The 20,679-nt window shown below is 38.7% G+C and overlaps 1 protein-coding gene and 1 non-coding gene across 2 annotated transcripts in view; both read right to left on the bottom strand.

The window, feature by feature from the left end:
* Clvs1 (clavesin 1) overlaps positions 1-20,679 on the bottom strand; it is a 185,480-nt gene that overhangs the window by 64,225 nt on the left and 100,576 nt on the right. The window lies entirely within an intron of this gene.
* Trnat-ugu (transfer RNA threonine (anticodon UGU)) lies at positions 15,560-15,630 on the bottom strand. The gene has a single exon. It is a non-coding gene; the product is annotated as a tRNA-Thr (tRNA).

Genomic DNA, 20,679 nt, shown 5'->3' on the forward strand with positions numbered 1-20,679 from the left:
AGGAGACGGACAGATTGATAGATTCCTCCCCTTTGAACTGCTTACAGAACTTGCCTGGACTATGTAACTACGTTTAGTGCAGCAAATTGTGGTAATGCTGGCATATCTTTGCTGATGGTGTCACTAGTGATCTTTGCTGATGGTGTCACCAATGATGCAATTTTTCCAAAGGAACTGTCAATTGGCTTGGTGTCGTGGCATTTCTGTATCCTCCTCCCTTCTGCTAGTGATGGTCTAAATTTGGGGGCCAATGGCTATATGCTGGACCGGCAGTCAGTGACGGGTATGATCCAATTGCAATGGTATCAACCTAAGACAGGAGGCTGACGCCTAAAGGTCAGTTACCTAAAGGTCAGTTTTCCGATGACGGGTAAGAGCCATATGTTGAATTGGACAACCTACCAGGCGCGGTCCTTAAGCCACATTAACCTCACTCCCCCACTGGCACCAAGGCCAAATTTGGGGGCCAACAGAGGTGAGGCAAAGAACCTCACCCCCCCACTGGTGCATAGACCTATCCACAAGTATGGCTGTATGCTGGACCGGTAGTCAGTGACGGGTATGATCCAGTTGCAATGGTATCAACCTAAGACAGGAGGCTGACGCCTAAAGGTCAGTTACCTAAAGGTCAGTTTTCCGATGACGGGTAAGAGCCATATGTTGAACTGGACAACCTACCAGGCACGGTCCTTAAGCCACATTACTTGTTGTTTAATTAATCAGAAGGGGGGAGATGCTGGGAGCCATCAGCCAAGTAGGTATGACAAATTCCTTGCCAGCTTACTCCCATGCTGTCTAGTGGAAGGACTTCTGAAAGGTGACCTTGCTCAAGGACCAGGGCAGGATCCGTGTTTAGGGTGTTCCCCCTTTAGAATAGGGCAGTTTAGCATAATAGGAGAGTAGGGTGTTTCCCCTTTAGAATAGGGTGGTTTAGTAATAGGAGATTAGGGTGTTCCTCTTTTGGAATAGGGCGTATCCTGCTGCTGAGTTCCTCTTGAGTGCTTAGGGTCAGACAGTATTTTTTGAGAGACAGAAGCCCATGCGGAGTGGATTTAGGCAGGAGAGGATTTTGGGCAGAGAATGGAGTGGATTTGGGCAGAGAACGTGGATTCCCCCAGAACGTGTTTGTAGACGGCCGGTGTGAGTTCGGGAATAAAGAATTGCTGTTTGAATCTACAAGCTGTGTGGAGACTCGTGATTTGTGCCCAGCCAGAGACAGCGGCAAGGCAATTTCCCTTCTCTCTCCCTTTCCCTCCCCCCTCTTGATTATTAATCTTATAGATAGAAAAAAAAAAACAATTAAAAAACCCACAAAACTTTCCATTCCTGAGTAATTACTAATGGTAATTTGTCATTTGATCTCCTTCCTAAAAATGACTTTGAATAAAATAATTTCCTCCTTTATGTTATATTCCTTTGTAATAAGATGGTGGTATCCATAATGTTCAAAATGAGGAAAGGTTATATTGGTTATATTGGTTCATTGTAAAGTACCATGGACCTGTGAAGCATTTTCCTGACTAGTATAATTATTTCACCATTAACTAATTTGCTACACCTTTTAAGCAACCTGAATCTGGAGACCATAAAATGAACTTAACATTATTTGGAAGAAACCCATCCTACTAACTGGCTACTCTGTAAGAAAATTTTAAGAGTTCAGAGAATTGAGTTTTGAATTGTACCAAAAGATGAAAATATTCAGGATATTACACTGGCTCTGGCCCTAAGGAGATTTAAAAGAAAAAAAAACCACAAAAATTAAAAAAAAAAAAAAAAAAAAAAACACCAACAACCAGAATTCTAGTTTACCAGAAATAGTTAAAATCTTTTAAGAAAACAGCCCTCCAAAGAAAAAGAATCCGAGGTACCTCCTAAAATTAAAGGATTTTTTGTTGTTGAGCTTTAAAATAGCCCCTGAGGGCTGTCTGATTATTTCCTACTGCTTTCTCTTGTTTTTCCTTTTAGGAGCCTAGAGGCTCACTCTGTGGTCCAAATGCTAAAAGTGGGATACCTAATTCCAGTCCCTGTCTCCTTCACCTTCCCCTGAGCTGTCTCAAGTGGGCGTTTTTCATTCATGCTCACTGTTTGTTCTCAAGTTCATTCTCTTTAGTGTGTCTTAAATGTTTCTTCTTTTCATCAAGTGGGGTTTGATGTAGCTTTGAGAAGGCTTTTTCTGGATTTTGGTAACAATTTTTTGCTTGCCTCCCTACTTCTGCTCTCCCCTCTACTTCCTACAAAATCTTCCTACAAAATTTAGACCTGGTGACCTTAATTAAAATCCTCCAGTGATTTCCAACACCTTTAGGTAAAACCTGTGGTTCCTTGAAGGAGATAAAAGCACCTGATGATTGGACCTCCAGAATTTACTTCAGTTTGATTTCCTGCAACCACATTCCTTGCCCTCCAAGTTCCTACGAACCATTCCCCAGTTCTGACTGTTTGGTCTCTGAAGGTGCCGTTTGTTCTGCCTGGATCAGGTGCCTGTCCTCTGGCGCATCTGCACTCTTTCCTGCTTTTCAAACCTGGTCCAGAGGCCACATGTTTCTAGCTTCCCCTCTTGACACAGAACCACAGAGTTAGATGCTCCGGGGTATCTGCTCCAGGCGCTGTGTGAACATCTCCAGCAGAGGAGTTATTTCAAGAATTACAATGATCTATTTATTCCTTTGTTTCTTAAACTTCAAGCTCTTTTGCTCCATCCCATTTATAAAACAGTTGTTTGTATTAGTCTGCTGGGGATACTATAACAAAGTATCCCCACAGGGTAGGGTAAGCATCTGAATTTTATTTGCTTACAGTCTTGAAGACTTGTAAGGCTGGTTTCTTCTGAGTCTCTGCTTGTAAATGGCTGCCTTCTTCCAGTGTCTTCACATGATCTTCCCTGTTCACATGTGTGTATCTAATCTCCTTTTCTTATAAGGACACCAGTCATGTTGGATTACAGCCCTCCGCCTATGACCAGAGCATCAAGGATGAATTTGGGTGCAACATAGTGCTTCCCATAACAGTATTCAATAAAGCTGTCTTGTGCTTTAAGTGGAACTCATTTCATGATTCCAGAAAGGTTTACTCTTCAATACTAGGTGAAGTATAGTCCAGGAATTTAGTGTTAATGCTGACATCACCTTGAAAGAGAACTCACACTTACTTCCTACACATTCTAATTAGTGTGTTTAATACCTTGTTTTCCTTGTTTTTTTTTTTTTTTTTTTTAATCCATGCCAAGGAACACTTTTCATAAGACACAGATAAGAACTGTGTTTGGAAATCAAAACCCAGGCACACAACTGGAAGATATGAATTGGCCAAACCCAAGAGCCGAAAGCACAGAGGCAGCCACAAATACTTGTCTTTCACCAAAGTACAAAGATCAAACAGTTTATATGTTTCACTAAAATACATCCTGACATGAAATACAGAACTAAGCCCACAGTAGGTACTCAATAATTATTTAAGGGAAAAAATTAGTTAACAATATAGAAAGATGCAGGAATTTTTTGGTGCAGATAGTCAGAATTCACCATCTCTTTGTTTAACACCTCATATTCAGGAGAAAGAGAAGTAAACACAATTGAAAGGTGAAAAAAAAAAAAGAAAAAAGAAAGAAAAGCTAGAAGATGATGCATTGAAAAATAAACAGGATAGGGAAAATTAAATAAAAAGCTAAAATTTTAAAAAGTTGATCAGGTAATCAATATGGGAAGCCATCCATGTAGCTGGCTACCTGAGGGAAGTGTTTCAGGCAGAGGGAGAAGTTCAAAAACCCAAGTGGAACATCCCAGCCACGTCTGAACAAAGGAATGGAGTCAACTAGCATTTCTCAGAGGAAATGCTGCAGAATATCAATTCTGAAGGGCCTTCACACACTAACAAAGGATTCCAAGTTAAACACAGCATACTTGGCCTTCTCTTGGGACGTAAATGGATACAGCTATCTGCTCATTAAAGCCTTTGAAGACAAGAAATTTGTTGAACATTTTTTAATATCTTGTTTTCCAAGTGTTTTTAACCACAGGAACCATTTGAGAGAAGTTATTTATTAGCCAAAACTAAAACTCTAGAAAATCCTCAAGAGAAAATTTTGGACTTATTGGCCCCTTAATATAAATTAGACAATAATGTATTTCAGTTATCCAATGAATCAGACTTTAGTGGGTGATGTAATTGTATATAAATGTATTATTAAATATCATATTAAGTAAATTTTTTATGAAAGGTATACAGTTCTAGGGAGCAAGCATGTACTTTCAAGAAGTTATTTTTCTCTTTTTATCACTAGAATCACATTTTAGTCGTCTGAAAATTTCTTTTATTCATATTTCACCCATCTTGCCTGGACTCTCCAAGTTTAGAAAGAGAAGTTTCCTGATTCCTTACTGGAACTGAATAAAAAAGCAAAGGAACTGAATTGCCTCATGAGGAATTAGTCCATTTTTTTCCTCTCCAATTCTTTGATCTCAGGTTTTAGAAACACCTGTATTGTCCTTTAGAGTCTCAATGGCATCCATGTTTGTCTGAGGTTAGGATAATTTCTCATTTAAATGGATACACATTAAGCACTAATTTGGTGTCATTGTAAGAGCAGGATGCCAACAGCAGCAGGGTTCATGAGATGGCTGGCAGGTATCTGGCACCAGAGATCCCCTGAAGAGCTAGGTTAGATCTTTAATGGCAAGTAACTGCCACCAGGGGAACTTTTCCCTCCCCCTTTGAAAAGCTCCCATAAACATAATTGCTACTTGCTCTGATTTGATCATTACACACTACATGTATCATCTCTGGAATTGTCACAATATACCCCCATAAATATGTATACTTATATGTCTATCAAAATAACAAAATTTTCTTAAACAAACAAACTACTTATGTATTTTTCTTTCTGCTCATTTGTCTACATTCTGAGTGGGCCCTATCTTGCCTTGGAATAATCGCATTATCCAAAGAAGATTCTTGTTAAATCACTCCACAACTACCTGGATGGTTAAGTGAAATTTAAAGTTTGATTTAAGTCTCTCTAGATAACAAATGCATGTATTTGTACATGTATGATTCATAAGGTGTCTACAAAAGAGTTTTGACAGGAATGTAGACTTCACCATAGTTTTGACACCCTAATTCATGTTTCTCATCAATCTGAGTGTTGTTTCAAGGGTACACATCAGCTTCTTAGTAGATGTCAACCATTGTAAACATTTGAGTAACTTTTACCATGAAAAGAGCAGTTAAAAACAAAGTAAAATAAATATGATAGAAATGATTGCAGAGAAAAGAACAGCTCACCAACAGGACTCATTAAATTTTTAATTCTAGTATTTGTGCTTTTAACTCAGCTATGAGAATGTTTGGAACTTAAGGACTGAGGGAAAAGAGATTATTACAAATAAAATTAGATGTTTTCTATTAAAGAAAATTTACCACCACTATTATAATATACCTTGGGAAATGTGGCTTTCCTGGTTTTTATTAGTAACACAGATTCTCATAAGTATTTTATATTTTATATTATTACAAAACACCTCATTTGTTGAAAATTACACCATTTAGCTATTCTATTTCATGTTTGAGGGTTTCAGAATTAGCTATTATCTTTAAGAAAGTGCTTTTAGATGTAATGATTACACACACACAAACATACACATATACACTTCTCTGCTAAATAATATCATTTGGGAATATCTCAAACACTCTAAGGGGAAGAAAACATCTTTTCCCATGGGCACAATTCAAATCTGTTGTCCCAGCCACATTCCTTCCATGAAGTACTTACTTATGAAATGAGAAACCCATTACTTAAATGAAAAGTTCCTCAAAAGATATTTCCAGATAATTTATTCTATATGTACAATGCTGTCATTCTTTTTATTTCATTTTATATTAACAAACTAAACCTCTAGCTATAGTACTGTGATTGAATATTTGCTCCAGATAAAACATTTTGCTCTATCTCTCCTCTTCTTTTTCCACACACACCCACACTATGTTAGCACACAACTGATAGGTGTCACCCTTTTTTAGGTTTCTCTCTCCTATATTTATCAATGGACCTACTAAAGGAGTTAAATGCATTCAAATTTACAAAAGCAAATAATTCAAAAGTCAGCCTTCCAAGTAGGCAGACTCAACTATGACTTATGGAGTATAATCTCAGGGTAACGACAAATCTCCACCTTCCCTAAAACTGGCAAATCCATCATCCCTAGAGAACTGGTGCGTTCAAACATCCGTGAAAGATTCATCCCTTTGTCATAGAGCTTTATCTCTCATTAAAATAAGACACCACTGTCAAGATGATATCCAGTTATTGTTCTCGTGTTATTCCAGGAGGCAGATTCAGAGATATTGTTGGTATGCATTCTGGGTGTGTCTCTGTGTGTGTGGTGGTAGCAGGGAACACTGATGATCCTATCTGTGGGGCTCTCTTGAGAAACAAGCCTGCAAAGGAAGATAGAAAGGCACCAACTCCAAGCTCTTCCTTCTTCAAGGTTCAACTAACTCTGTCCCTTTCATGGGGTTACCAAAAGGGACATAGTTATGGAAACCTTTGAGAATGTAACATTGTGTTGCAGGCATAGAAATTTTGCTGCTGCTTACTTATGGCTTTGGACAAGTTAGTTAACCTCTTTGAGTTCAGTTTCCTCCTGGAAAAATTCAGCAGGTGATTGTGAAGACTCAGTGCATCCGCATGTGTGAATCGACAGTGCCTGGGGATTGGAATGTGTCCTGTGTTTCCCTCTTGAGCTCCTCACATGGCTCCTTCTCTGTGGAAATGCCTCTAGGCATGGTCATTTCTGCACCTTGATATCTGTGTGTCTTTTCCATATCCTCAATTTTCCCACATTTGTCAATGATAACTCACATGGACTCTGTATGCTATGGTCTATGTGCCCTGGTCCATCACTTTCTCGTGCCCTGGGCTAGAGGACAGTGGTCTCACCCTTCAACTCCTGCCCAAATCAACCAGAGTCCTCTCTAGGCCACAGGAGTTACTGGTGGAATCTCTAAGATGGTTGGGAAAGAGACAGAAACAAGGATATTTCTCCCAGGAGATTCTGCCTTCAGTGGACTTTCTATTAGTAACAAGGCCTTCTCAAATGTACCACGTCCAATCAGGACAGGCTTCTGTGGATCAAGTCTCTGGGTCCTAGGAACCCTCTGTCTCTCAGCCTGGGATCTGTTTCCTATACTTGCTCATATCCAGCTTGCCTCATTGTTCCTATTTGGCTCCTCAGATTTCCCATCACTCATGTGGTCTAGACAATTCCCTGTACTAATTTGTCTCTCTTTCAGATACTTACCATGGTTTCTCTTCTCCTGGTCGGATCATGAGACAAAGATGTAGTGTTACCAAAATTACTGACTTTTATGGACTGGGTTGTGGCTCAGTGGCAAAGTGCTTGCCTTGCAATGTGAGGCACTGGGTTTGATCCTCAGCACCACATAAAAACAAATAAACAAAATAAAGATTTTTTTTAAAAAAAGTTACTGACTTTTAGCATCTGGGTTAGAATCTTACACTACAGAATTTAATTTTCCAGATAAATCAACATGAAACCTCATAGCTGGCAATCCTGTCTGTATACCTGTTACAGAAGTTGTGTAATGTCTGATCAGCTTGGACTTCTGTATGCACTGGACATTTGCAGAACTAAAGTGGGGAGTGAGACATCCACTTGAGAGGGCCAGTGACAATCGTGTTGAATAGGAACTCCATGTCCCAATGGGGCTGAGAGCAGAGCAATCCTTTGTTGAGGTTGTAATTGCATAAGATTTCCTGTTCTCTTGGACTTAATTGCCATCCACAGCTTCCGTGTGTACACACCCAGTGGCATTCCCCAAAGGGAGAGGAGGATGCTTTATCAGCCCTGGCAGGGTTCCCCACTTCCCAATCTTACTGCAGTTACTAAAAGGACAAAAGGTCTTATTTCAACACTCCAGTATTTGTTATCTTCTCCCACATGGCTCCTTGGTATAGCTCCTCCTCCCCACTTGCTAAAGGGAAGGAGTCTCTTGCTTTTGTTGGCTCCAGCATTTTCTTTAAGTGTAGACTTGGGTAAGGCGTGAAGGAGGGAATAAAGGAAGTCAGTAAGATTCAGTGGGTCTTTCTGAGAAACACAGAGAATAGCCAGAAAGTAGGTACAGCTGGCTGTGTAGACAGATGTGGGAGATGGAGAGTGACAGGCTGCAGAGTTGCAAAGGGGATGGGAGGAGGGGGACAAAGAAAGAGAATTCCATGAAGTGTGTTTGCTGAATGTAACATTTTGTTCTTGAAGAGATGCAAATAAAAATCCAACCTGCTTTAAAGTGAATGTTAGTGGTTAGGCTGTACACTTATTTTTAAAAAAACATTTTGTCTATACCTGAAGTCTCTTTTATTTACACATTGTCTGATTTACATAATTACCACCTTAAATGATACTTTCTTCTTCTCTCCTTGTTTCAAAAGTGCCGTTTTTTAAATTTGTTTCCAGCTAGGTAGAGAGCTGCTAAAGCTGCCTTCTTATTTATTTATTCACATGACAAACAGTGGGAGAGGGCCTGCTATGTACCAGGATCTGTGTAAGATTCCATCCTGCCCAAGAGGAGCTCCCAAAATACAGAGATAGATAACCAAACATCATTTCTCCATGTAGCCAGTTTAGGGATAGAAATGAAGGCATGAGATGAGCACAGAGCAGGCACCCTCCTTTCAAACACCTAGCACAAAGCTGGGCACAAAATAGCTAGGCAAATCCAGCAGTAGAGAGTGTTGGGGCTGTAAAGCAAATGCAGGGCTGCATCAACAGCCATAGGTGGGGGCCGACTTCTCTACTGAATACTATTGTACAGTGGAGGTCAGTAGAAAAGATGGTTCAACCTACAGCTTTCCACCTGTCAACTAAATCAATTCCATTAGTCATTGTGCATTAATGGCAGAAGGACACATTACTATCTGGTGGATCTAGGAAGAACAAAGACACAAATGCACCTGATACAAGCTGTGTGTGTGTGAGTGTACATGTGTGTGATGCTGGGGATCAAACCCATGGCCTCCTGAATGCTGGGGAAGCACATTACCACTAGGCTATACCTGCAGCCTGAAGAGCTCTCTATTCTTAAGGAAACCTCACTATATTTGGGAAGATCATACAAACAGAAGACACAATAGGCAAATGATAGGTCTATATACACTGAAGAACCAAATCATGGTCCAGAAGTAACTATGAACTATCTAACAGAGTAGTCTGTTAGGTAAGTCTTTCCTACATCAAAGAATTCCTGCAACAGAAATAAATACTCTGAATAATGTTTCAAATATACTAAGGGGACACTATGAACCCCCCAGTAGATAGCAAATGAGAAAATGGTGTGAATTGTCCATACCCAGGTTTCCTCTGAAATGGTACAGAACAGAGACAGAGTGTGATGTGGAAGGGGGACAGACGCCTTCATTCATACACTATGTGGTCCTTCCTGATTGGAGCAAGGTTCTAACTGAAAAATCTAGTGGGCCACAGACATAAAATTTACCTCTATAAAAGTGTATCCACAGCTCTACAGGTTTGGTGATAACAAAGGATGTTACTCTAGTAACTTAAAACTCTAACTTCATGCAAAATGGTGTTATGTCTGATCTTACATCCATCAAGCACAGAAGTGAGGTCTAGCATATATACACTGTACCACAGAAAGACCCACACTGAACAGGCAAAACTGTCTACTCTCTTCCACTGCTACACCTATGACATTACTTAATAGATATTTATGGAGAAGACAAACACATGAATGGCATAAGATTGGTAAACCACCACACCAAAATGTCCACTATCTATACTAATTACAAAAACCATCAATCCAGTATTTAGGATTTTTCCAATCAAAATGTAGCTACTTTGGGGCAGACAGTTATTAGGGAATAACTTCTAACGGGCACAGAGTTTTTAATTGGGGTTTTGGAGATGTTCTAAATTCAATAGTGGCAATAGTTGCACAACTCTGAATACACTAAAAAATTCCAAAATTGTGCATGTTGTGTTCTGTGAATTGTATTCTCCACAAAGTTTTATTTTTTTAAAAAAATTGTGGTTGAGATTCTGTCTTGATGAGGTACATTACAACTTAAGAATAGAAAATACAATGCATTGTGCATCCTGTTTTAAAAAATTAGCTTTACTTTTGAAATTAAGAGAATTTACATTATCATCCAAGGCAAACAATGACCTTAGAATTGAGGAAAATTATTATTTTGAAATGTGAAAACATTTTAATCAGGAGACCAGCATGTTAATGAGCCTGAAATTATTAACTTAGAACTGAAAATATCTTTTGTATTAGAGAACTGGTTGATGAGCTGTTGATCTCCTTGGTCTTTTATCCACCACATATTTATTAAGGAATCTGAGAGCAGTATTTTTCTAGGATCCTGAAAAAATTGACTTTCTCATCACTAGTTGAATCATTGAGTGCAGGAAAGGTTTGAAGTTCTCTAGGATCATGTGAATACATTACATCGTGGGATATTGACATCCATCTCCACTGCACTAAGACTCTCGGGATCTCTCAGATAAAGCTGAGGGAGAGTTATACAGCCATTGCAGAAATGAGTTCATCTTCTAGAACAGAAAAATGGGAGTTCTTCCTGAATATAGTGACTTTCCTCTAACATTAATGGCTCAGTACCCCATCGGTTCTCTATCTGGCCTCAACTGTAAGCTCCTATAGACTGTGGCTGATGGGCACTGGATTCTTATAAGCCTGCACAGTCCAGGAAGAGGACAGAGAACACACACAGTTATTCAACAACTGAAATGTGCCTTGGCCAAGTTGAGGAGTGTTCTAAGTGAATTTTGTAAATTTAGTACAAAATGTCTTAATTATCCCTTACTATATAAAAACCACTTATGACATGTTGAAATGACAGTATCATTAATATATTGGTACAAAGTATAGTCTCCCTCCTTTAGAAAAATTTATTCATCTTTGTTGCCCTTAGGATGGACACTAAAAGGCTATTGACAAAGTTTAAAAGAACTTGAGTTTGTAAATGTGACAAAACATGAAATCAAGAGAGCCCTAGCCAGCTCCTATTTGTATTTTCCCACTATTGTAATAAATCGGGGGGAAAGTGTGAGAATACGGTGAGATGTTGATTTAAAAGCTGACTTACCCCTCAATCATTCTGATATTTTTAATGACATCTTATAGCCAAAACTTCTGTCTTGAAAAAGAATCTCAACCAGTGGTAAGCAACTTGTACAGCTAGAAATTAGGGGCTGACTCTTGCACAAGGCTAACAGAATTGATACTGCTTACATATGGGAACAATTGGACACTTTGGGGAGTTGAGCCAGATAAGTAGGGAGGATCAAAAATGGCTGGGGTCCTTTACCCAGATACAAGTAGTCATTTTTAGGCTCTTCTTAATATCTACATGGATTAAAAAGCTCATAGAGAGGAGAAAGAGATCATTTCATTTTCATTACATAAAAGGAACAACTAATGATGATAATAATGATAGACAATTTGGGATGTAACCTTATAATCTTTGGATTGTATTATTATAATCTTCTATGTGCATTTCCCTAATAAGAACAGTCCCAATTAAAGAAAACCTAAATTTTGCCAGTAACTGATATGTGCATCAAGTTCTTAGCTACCATGTATTTATATGACAAGATTTACTCTGGGGATTGGAATTATCAATATAAGTTCCAATATGCACACATAATATATCCAATATAGACACACAGTTCAGTGGGGGAAAAACACAAGGAAAAAATAACTAAAGCAATGCACTACATACTATGATTGTGATATTTATGTTCTAGTGGATTTAGAATACGTACAGTTTATAAGTAATTAAAAGCAAGTGTATATATACTATTACTTAGTTAATAAGGCGTCTGCTGCTGCATTGCAATAAATAAATAATCTGCCAACTATAACTTATTTATGGAAGTCAGTCCAAGCTACTTTAGTATCTGTGTGCCTCTCTGTGGTCTTTGTTGCTGGGGTAGAACAATCAGTCTTCTGTCTTAGTGCTGTATGTCAAAGAGTAGTCATTTGTCAAGGAATATTCTGGGGTTTGCTCACAGTTCCCAGTATGCTGGAGGTTTTGCCCCATGGTGAGTTTAAGAAGTTTGTGAAGTCCAAGCAGTCAATGGGAACAACTAATGATGATAATAATGATAGACAATTTGGGAAAACAGATGAAGGATTATAGCTGACAACTTTGCGGGGGAAAGCCGGAGCTAATTAATGAATTTCCTAATGAGTCCTCTCCATTATGATAGAGAGCTTGACAGGTATATCTGGATATAATGCAGTATCATGGGTGACTTTACACAGTATGTGTGTGAGGTGAGGGAAGGTGTGCACACATGCATATATTTGAGGGAGAAACAATAGACAAGACAGTTTGTGTTTTAGGGCCTCACATAATAATCATATGAAGTCTTGATAAATGTTTTCATAGTTCTGAAGATAATATTTATGAAATTAGGCAACTTTGCTACATATAGAACATTGATATTTCCACACTTGGAGATAAATGATATTAAGCCTTTGATATTTGCTCAAGTTACATTTTCATCTCAATTCAGTCTACTCTTACCTGAGAGACATTAGGTTTTATTTGTGTGAGTATAGGTGTGTGTGTGTGTGTGTGTGTGTGTGTGTGTGTGTGAATGTGTGTGTATGTGTCTAATAAATATACTTGCTAGTACACTAGGAACATGTATAAAATTTATGTGGGAAGTACATATATGCTCTTTGTATAGAAGCTGGAGGATACATGTAATTTTTAAAATATTTTCATGCTGGTTTATAACTGTGTATTATTTTTTGACATATCATCGGTCTGATTTAGGGCACAATTCCAATTAACATTTATCCATTGCTCACTGAATAATGTTTTAAGCACAATTATATAACACTGTCCAGATTATACTTTGTCAGATATTTTATAATTAGGTGAGAAAAGGAAAGCAGATGACCTTATAGGGAGAAATCTCTAGAGACGATTTCTATGCTTGTCCTGTCCTAGAAAAGATGTAAAAGTTGTAATTTGTTTTGAGTAAGCTAGTGATGAGCATCATTAAAGTGGTTTGTGAATTATATAATTTTCTATATGACCTGCCTTTAAGGATTACTAGACTCTGCTGAAATTTAAAGCAGTGAGACATTCCGGTAAGTAACATGAGTGTCAGGATTGTATGAACCAATAAAGAAATAAGTGCCAGGTCATGATTTCACAATGTTATGGTTTGAGTATGAGGAGATCTCCCCAAAACTCCTGTTGTAATGCAGAAATGTTCAGAGGTGGAATGACTGGATTATAAGAGCCATAACTTAACCAGTCCATCCTAGTTTGAACAGACTAACTGGGTAGTAACTGTAGGGAGGTAGGACATGGTTAGAGGAAGTGGGTCACTGAGGGCATGCCCTGCAAGGGTTCATCTTGCCTGTGACCCCTTCTCTCTTTCTCTGCTACCCAGATGACACAAGGGGAGAAGATTTCCTCTGTGATGCACTTCCATAATGATGTTCTACCTCATTTTGGGCCCAGAGCAATGCAGCTGGCCCACCATAGAATAAATCTCTGAAACACAAGCCCAAATAAATGTTCCCTCCTATAAGTTGTTCTTGTCAGGTATTCTAGTCACAGCAATGCAAAGCTAACTAGGACACACAGCCTGGGAGAAGGGCCCCAGGGAGTGGACCAGTGAGGAGGTTGTCTCCACGGCAGGGCAGAATGGATGGGGTGATGGGAGCAGGGGACAGCCATGCACAAGATACATTGTCCTTTTTCCAATAATGTTTTGAGATGCACTTTGATTCTCATTAAGAACAGCCTTTATGTGCCAAACCTTCGGCTACATGCTTTTATAAGCACCTTAATTACATCTCATTAAAGCCTATCAAAGTCCTTCCATTGTACAGATGAAAAAATTGAGACCCCCACCCCCAAATTAACCAACTTATCCCAATACGTTTTGGAGTCAGGATTTGAATCCAGGCAGTCTAACTCTGACAATTATGGCAGCCCCTATGATGAATATGAGTTCCATGAAATAAAAGACAGGAAACTGATTAGATGATAATAGTCCATTTTGAATGTTCCAGACTTTTATAAATAACAGATCCGTTACTTGCCTCTTACCTATCAAGAAAATGTTAACATGGCTACTTGTCATTATTAATAGGTAAACAGCAAATATCAAGGGGTTAGGAAATCAATCTTAGGAGCTCCAGTTTAGAAGTGAGTCTGGGGCCCCTTGGATATTTCGTGTTTAACAGGTTGTCTGCACATGTACACTGAAGTTCAAAACATGAAGCATCTAGAATCAGGAAGTCATGCTAGAAGATCCCGAGAGGAAATGAAGACCTAAAGATGAAGAGTAAAGCTAAGGCATTCACCTCTGTGAGTCAGCTGCTCCAGAAGGCAGCATTCCTGAGGAAGTTTACAAAGAATTACATTAAACTGTATGAAGGTAAGAGGGTAAAAGAGAAGCTTGATTGCTAGTTCACCTTTAGAGTTCCCTTGGCTGGTGAAACAAGCCCAGGTCCCCTGCCATCAGCCTTCAGCATGTCAGCATTTTTATTGGAATGCATTCTCAAATCTCCTAGAGAAAATTCCCTATTCCCTCTCATTATCTCATTATTTTCTTCCCTGTTTTCACTACAAGATTGTTTAAATAAATGGCATTTGTGGTCCTCTTTCTACCTTGATTTGCCCCTTTAAAAATTCATTGATTTGGTTATTATTTCATCTAATATCCCTCCCATCTCATCCCGTATTTATAGGTCAGCCACTCTGTGCCATGCCTATGTTTGGTTTAGGGGACAACTGTGTAAATTGGTCCTGGCTCTCTTCTTCCTCAGCCCCTAGGTCCACATGTTGCTCCCACGGATGCACATCCCATCCAGACTTAGGCACATGGGACAGCTCTGCGTTCTGTGCAACAAAATTCCCAACTTCCTTTCTGTTTTGTCAACTCACTCATTCATTCCTCCTGGCACGCAGCTGATCTCTCATTGATGTTAAGAGGAGGAAACTGATTGACCAAATTCCCAACCTGTCTGATAGTATTATAAGCCTAGGAGAGTGATGACTGTGGTTCACCAAGCTCTTTCACAAGTCTAATTTCATTTGCTCTTTAAAATAATACAACTAGTAGGGGAAAAAAATATCTTGTTGCAGATCAGTGTAGGCATTATAAATATATTTTGGTACAAATAACATCTCTTTATATTTATTTTTATCTATGTTTGTATGAACAAGGAGAAAGGGAGAGAAGAATGTGCATTGGGTCTGTACTTTGTCCATATCAGGTGAGTGGCCATGGAGGGGTAAAGGACAACATTGTCTTTGCCTTTATTGAACTTTGTTAGATAGCAGGTGTTAGCACCTGTTTATTACACACACACACACACACACACATACACACACACACAAATTAAAAAAAAGCATCACTTTTTCACTTCAAAAAAAATACCAAATAAAATTTTACATGTAAAAACAAACAAAAATAATGCTATGAGATTAAGACTAGCCTTATTTATTTTATTTATTTATTTTTGGTGCTGCTGGGAATCAAACCCAGGGCCTTGTGCATACAAGGCAAGCACTCTACCAACTGAGCTATATCCCCAGACCATAGCTGTTCTTTATTACTGACTTTAAACATAACAAGAAATTGAGTGTGGGGGTAAGTGAGGGTCTGCTGTGGAGACTGGCTAAGGAACATGCAGAGCCAGGCTCCATCCCAAATCATCTGATTGGGAGGAGAGTGAGATTTCTGCCCATGGTAACTGTTTCCTTTCTGTAGAACAAACATCACAGCTTAGTAGGATTTAGGGCAGTGCAAAGCAAAATAAGACTCTCCAGTAACAAGGAAGAAGACATTTTAAATGAAGGCATCACCCGTAGACCAGTTGGCTTTGGGAATGATGTCAACCAACAGATGGTTTGATTGCACCAACTGCACCGAGGTCTCCATTTCTTTTAAAGTTTTCTCATTTGAAATCCCAATGTTCTCTAATGGTTCCTGACTCTCAGGTCTCCATTCCCAAGTCTAATATAGGAACTAGGTTAAGAAAAACTCTCGTAGGTATGAAAAATTGTGGGTGATGAGTTCATACTTAGGAAATTCCTTAAGGAATTTATAGTTATATATATAAAAATATATATATATATGTATATATAAAAATATATATGAACTATAAAATTATAAATATATAAAAAAATATATAAAATATATAATAAATAAATATATAAAATTATATATATATGAACTATATATATAATTATATATAAACATTATATATATGGTTATATATATATATATATATATATATATATATATATATATAATTTTTTTGCCCAATCTCAGTTTTGAGTATAGTTGTTATGTTTGATGTCAGTGAAAATTAATTTATATATTGAGAGGTTTTACCTCTCCCACAGAAGGTTCTAGGAAAAGAGGAGAGAGACTGTAGCAGTAATATCCATGATGATCAGGGAAATGAAGAACAACTGGAATTGAGCAGATGAGCAACCAGAAAAATTTGGCACCTGAGGGAAGGCAGCCAGAAAACCAAAAAGTTCAAAAGGTATTGTGATAGTAGGAGCAAATGTGACTCCATTTTGTTTTATGACTTCATCCTGTAAAACAACCATGCCAAGTAGAAGAGTCATGACTGGAGCAAGATGTTCTTTTCCTTTCGCTATAGAAACCTTTAAGAACACGGAACTACCTAATGGGGTATTGTTTCTGTAACTAGGGTAACGGGGCTCTGTTTCTGTAACTGGGGTGACTGGGCTAACTGTGATTGGTTAGGCTTCCCTCTGCCTGACTGCACTGTCCCGCTTCTGTAACCTGGCTTGCTTGCATTGGCTAGAACCCCTGAATATCCCTTTTTGCGGTTTTCAGGCTTATAAGAGTGCCCTTGCAATTGTTCAGGGCTGATCAGGGGAACAGCTTTATGTTCTGGTCAGCCGCCACCGGTGTGCTTCAATAAAGGCTTGATTCGATTATACGTGAGTGGTCTGGAAGTCAGTTTATGAAACCCCGGGACAAAGCTTTAACTATAACAGTATAAGCCAAAATTAAACCTTATATGGCTCAATTTCTGCTTGATTCAAAGAAAGTCTGACAAAAAAAAAAATAGAGCCTAAATAATTCAGATGAATACAGTGCTTCTCAAAACACACGCTCACAGGCACACACAGTGGCAGGAGAGGAGACTGGGGGGCATTTTCTATGTTCAGCCAAACTTCTTCATTTTCTGTTTAGATATCTTTCTCCTTCTCCATCTCAGTCTATGCCCTGCGGCAACTGCCAAACAAAATATCTCTTCTCTCTCCAGTATCTTCTCTCCTTGACACTCACCCTGACTGGCTTTTCAGGTTCCCTCTTGTCACTCATACTCCAACTGCATATGCCAGGTGAGCCCTAAGGTCTTTCCCTCCTTCCCTGTCCTGTATCACCACTGCTGAAAAATACCTCCCCTGCCACTCAGTGGGAAGTAGCTTCCTTTGTTATTGACAATCAGTCCTCCTTCCCCCATCTAACATCACTGGAATTCTGGCTAATAGAACTTTCCACCTCCTAACACCGAAAGTCACCTGAACGCACAACACAAGGAACTCTAATCTGGTAGCTCATAGTAAATCATAAAAGTAGAATTGCTTCAGCTGGAGACTGCATCCGGGAAGTTTCCAGGACTGTTTGAGTTCCCCTTTTCCTTTCTTGCATTCCTTAGGTAAACTATGTTCACTGAGTACAAGTTTGAGGCCCATTTTATTTTCATATTTTTATTGGTGCATTATAATTATACATAAGGGTAGAGTTCCACTCTTCTTAATTGAGGTAATGCTCAATAAGCAAGGATGTGGGACTCAGCAGGGCATCTCATATAGATATCTCAGATTTTGTAAGATAGCAAAATAGAGAGGAATTGAAAATAAATAACAGATCATCTTGGGATGAACCAACATAAAATTCAGAATTTTTCCCATCTATTATTTCTAGTATTTATTCTATGCACTGTAATATCTATCGATCTATCTATCATTTATTTAGTTCAAGCAGTGCTTTTTAGGAAACTAGCACTAAAACCCAGAAGGAAAATATAATAATGGGTAAATTTCACTACTAGAAATAAATATAGGATTCTTAAATGCTCTATGTAGACCCAGCCCAATAATTACTCATTCCAGAAATTAAGAAAACAGGAAGATTATTATTTCTTATTTTATTTATTTTGCAAGTTTCATAACCTTTTTATCCAAAGTCATGTCTCCACATCTATAGGGGCTGAGGTTCCTCTTTGTTATGGGGCAAATATATTCTAGGAACCTCTCAGCAGCCCACACACAGCAAATAAGCATCCTTGCTTTGGATGAATGTTGAAGGGTCTTCACTGCGCTTTGTTTTGTGTTGGTCAGGATATAGCTCCAGAGTCTCCAAACCTTTTTGATAGCGTACATTTATGCATCAATTTGATGGATGGATAAGATCAAGATAGAAAAATTTCTTCCTGTGTATCAGTGGATCATCTTGTACAGCACTTGGAGTTGCCCATGTGCCCCCTTTTTGGTTACAATGTGTATACGACACCTTCTTGAGGAAGAGGGCAGATAGCCACTTGTTGGGTATATTTTGCATTTTTGGGGAGAAAAGAGCATGGCACTGAGAGTGGCACCCATGGAGAATACGGATGCTCCTCTGAGGCTCTGAAATTCTACCATTCTGCTGCCATTCCTGCTGCTCTCTGATCCCAATCACAGTCGCCCAGGCACTTTTGATGAGCAGGACAGGAGAGCCTTTTGAACAGCTGATAATGTTAATGTTTGAATTAATTTCTGTACCTTGAGATGATTTGGCCATTGTCATTTGAAAGACAATTGAGAATCTCCTAGTGTCCATTTTTTCTTCTTATAAATTTTTCCCAGTTTTACTAGATGTTCCTGCAGAAATTTATTACTACAAAATAGAGTCAAGGAGGCTCATAGAAGCGCAACCCTCAGTGCTCTGAGCTCCAGGGCAGGTGCCCCAGCTTCCAGCTTAGAGACTGGTTCTTCCCACCCACATGGAAGCCCAGACCCCACCTACAGGTCCAGCCAAGGAAGAGGCCATTTCTCAAGCTCTTGGGAAACAGCTCAGAGAGCTGAGGAGTCATAATAGCTTCTTTCTTAAAAATGTCTCCTTCTGTCTCCACTTTATATCATTAAAAAATTCCAGCCCCAATATAAGAGGGATGCGGGGGGGGGGGACAAAAAGAAATGGGAAATATGGAAAAAAAATTTTGGTAAATTACAAATGAGACTGAGGTCTCCCTGGTCTTCTACATATTTCTCTGTGTATTTATTGTTAAAAAATCCCCTGCAGATCAGATTTCAGTTATGGTAGCTCCTTGAATTCTAATCACACAACTCTCAAATCATTTATTTTCCCATGCTTGAGAACACCTTTACTATCATTCCTCTCACTTTTCTTTGCAAGCTCACACATCACAGTGTTTGTTGACTGACTAGATCCCTCGGGCTAATTTATTAATCAGTCGACTGAAAGTGGAAATGCAATTTCCCGTAAGTTCAAAGACCAGAATAGCAGTTGCATTCCTGGAATCATCAATAACTCCCTCCAAATATATATTTGTCATCACTGGGGCACCTGGTATATTAGCATGAGTAACCGAAAGCAACTCCTTTGCAATATTAATGGAGAATAGTCATCCCTGAAAGTCTCCAGGTTCTGAATCTGTGGATTTAATCAACTGGATTAAAAAAAATGAGAAAATTTGCATCTGTATTGAACATGTAGGACTCTTTTTCTTGTCCTTATTCCCTATATGATACAATATAACAATTATTTCCACAGTACTTATATTGTATTAGTTATGGTAAATAATCTAGAGGTGACATAAAGTATTATGGGAGGATATGCAGAAGTTATATGCAGTGCTGCACTATTAATATATGGGACTTGAGCATTTGAGGATTGGGGTATCCACAGAGGTCTTGGAACGAATCCTTCATGCATATGAGGAATGACTACATATCCTTTGCATTTCGTAAATATTGATATAGCATATGATTTGCCTGATAGAATAAATCTTGTAGACCAGGAGTTTTTACCTGAACTCAGGTGGGGGCTGGGATGTAGATTCTGTGCTGAGCCAGGTCTGCTCTGTGACTAACTGAGCAGTACTTCTCCAGTTTGACAGGACACTAATTCAAAGGCCTCGATAAAATGATGAGTTGTTTGCCACAGCCTCTAAAGCTCATTTGCAGATGGATTAAATCAAAATATGGATCTGCAAAATGCACAAAAGCTTTTGAACATAAACCAGGAAGGCAAAAATTAAAATGGAAATAATAGCTTCTGTTATAATGAGGGGAAAAGACACAGGTAATAAAGGGAGAATAAGAATTTGCAATTCAGAGACTTCTGTGATAATATTGATAGGAAAGTCTAGGAATGTGGAACTGAGCAATGCTAATTCTTGACTCTTTTGCTGACATTCAGAGCCCTCTAAAAAGTAACTCAGACACAATGCCTTAGCTTTATTTTTTTTTTTTTCACTACATTACTTATGTGTGGTTCAATCTTAACCAGATTGGCTCCTTGCTGTTACTTGAACATATCATGTCTACTGCACTGCTGTTACCTAACCAGTAGAGGTGAGGCTAGG

This window comes from Callospermophilus lateralis, chromosome 16 (genome assembly GCF_048772815.1).
Source record: "Callospermophilus lateralis isolate mCalLat2 chromosome 16, mCalLat2.hap1, whole genome shotgun sequence".
In the NCBI taxonomy this organism is placed as follows: domain Eukaryota; kingdom Metazoa; phylum Chordata; class Mammalia; order Rodentia; family Sciuridae; genus Callospermophilus; species Callospermophilus lateralis.